Genomic DNA, 2500 nt, shown 5'->3' on the forward strand with positions numbered 1-2500 from the left:
TTTCGCTTCTGTTCGTCTTGCGACGATCCAAGAATTTCACCTCTAACGTCGCAATACGAATGCCCCCGCCTGTCCCTATTAATCATTACCTCGGGTTCCGAAAACCAACAAAATAGAACCGAGGTCCTATTCCATTATTCCATGCACACAGTATTCAGGCGGGCTTGCCTGCTTTAAGCACTCTAATTTGTTCAAAGTAAACGTGCCGGCCCACCGAGACACTCAATAAAGAGCACCCTGGTAGGATTTCAACGGGGTCCGCCTCGGGACGCACGAGCACGCACGAGGCGGTCGCACGCCTTCAGCTCGCCCCACCGGCAGGACGTCCCACGATACATGCCAGTTAAACACCGACGGGCGGTGAACCAACAGCGTGGGACACAAATCCAACTACGAGCTTTTTAACCGCAACAACTTTAATATACGCTATTGGAGCTGGAATTACCGCGGCTGCTGGCACCAGACTTGCCCTCCAATAGATACTCGTTAAAGGATTTAAAGTGTACTCATTCCGATTACGGGGCCTCGGATGAGTCCCGTATCGTTATTTTTCGTCACTACCTCCCCGTGCCGGGAGTGGGTAATTTGCGCGCCTGCTGCCTTCCTTGGATGTGGTAGCCGTTTCTCAGGCTCCCTCTCCGGAATCGAACCCTGATTCCCCGTTACCCGTTACAACCATGGTAGGCGCAGAACCTACCATCGACAGTTGATAAGGCAGACATTTGAAAGATGCGTCGCCGGTACGAGGACCGTGCGATCAGCCCAAAGTTATTCAGAGTCACCAAGGCAAACGGACCGGACGAGCCGACCGATTGGTTTTGATCTAATAAAAGCGTCCCTTCCATCTCTGGTCGGGACTCTGTTTGCATGTATTAGCTCTAGAATTACCACAGTTATCCAAGTAACGTGGGTACGATCTAAGGAACCATAACTGATTTAATGAGCCATTCGCGGTTTCACCTTAATGCGGCTTGTACTGAGACATGCATGGCTTAATCTTTGAGACAAGCATATGACTACTGGCAGGATCAACCAGGGAGCTGCGTCAACTAGAGCTGAGCAGCCGGCCGCCCGGGAGTGTGTCCCGGGGGCCCGCGCGAACACGCAAGCGTCCGCTCAATCATTCTGCAAACAGGAGGAGGCTGAGCTCCCCTGCACAATACACCTCGAAACCCTCTCAGGTCCCGGCGGCGCGCAGCGCCGTCCCAAGTACTTGGTCGGGTTCGAGAGAGGCGCAATCGCCCGGAGTTAGGCGAGTAGACGCTTTCGGTGCGACCACCCGTGCTCCCAACTGAGCTTGCCGCTGCCGACAGAGGCCCGGGAGCGTGCTGTCGTGGCATTGCCGGCGGGAGACAACACGCGCCACCTACGGTGACCGGCAGCTCCAACGCCAGCGCCACAGAAGGACAAAAGCCCCACTTGGGTGCCGAAGCGAACTCTCCCAGCACAGCGCACGCGCCAACACATCCGCACAGCTGCGATACAAACCACCAGCGAGAACCGCTGGGGCGACCGAGCAGCAGACGGCGTCGCGGCGCCGAGCGCCGGGCGGCGGCGCATCCTCAACGCACACAGTCCTCAATCGGACCAGCACACTGAAGATGTCCACCGCGCTTCGCACCGGGCCCGCGAGGACCTACTTTGGCCGCACGGCGCCGCGCGCAGGGTGCGCCGGCGCGCAGCTGCGACGCCTGCCGCGTCCGTCGGCCGGCGCGCCTGCCACTGGCCGCCCCCACCAGCCGGCTGTAGCGCGTGCGCCCACGCACCGCGCGGCCAGCACGCCGGGAGGCGCCCCCTCACCGGCCGGGGACGGTCCCACCCAGCCACCGCCGCGTATCGCTTCACACCCAGATGCCGTTCAGTTTCGTCGGCATGGTGGGTATCGCTGGAACAACCGGTTAGTACCTCAACCTATCGTCGCCATCACCGATTCACCCCTAGCGAGAACAACCGCACCACAACAGGTTACCATTTGTTCATTTGCGTAACTTCACCAGAAAACGCAGGCGTCCATCGCCATTTGCAACTTCAACGATTATTGCATGCCTGTGTCAGGTGTCACGCCACACTACGTCTGCCCACATACACGCAACAAAATGTGCACGCCTAGACAATACGTGGAAGGTGGCCCCCGTACGTATGCGATGTCCATTGCTCGAACGACTGTCAACCGGCCTCTGTAGCATGTCGCAGATATGGAACGCGGTGCACCATGCCATCACGGTGTGTGAGGAGAGACGACTAGGTCCGAATACATCAACAGACAGCTCATGCTGATCGCCATCCACGGCGTCCGTTCCTCCCACACGTCTCTATGGCGTACCACACTGCAATCCAGCTCTCATAGGGAGACGACACGTAGCTGCGTGCACAATATTTGCACTGTATGGTCCGCCGTTTTTGGGCGCAGTCGTTGTGCGGTCACACATGTGCCACGATGTATCATTCAGTACATAAGGACGAATGTGCAGTACAGATTGTGGTTCACGCGTACGACATC

The sequence above is a fragment of the Schistocerca piceifrons genome, unplaced genomic scaffold (assembly GCF_021461385.2).
Source record: "Schistocerca piceifrons isolate TAMUIC-IGC-003096 unplaced genomic scaffold, iqSchPice1.1 HiC_scaffold_1254, whole genome shotgun sequence".
Classification (NCBI taxonomy): Eukaryota; Metazoa; Arthropoda; class Insecta; order Orthoptera; family Acrididae; genus Schistocerca; species Schistocerca piceifrons.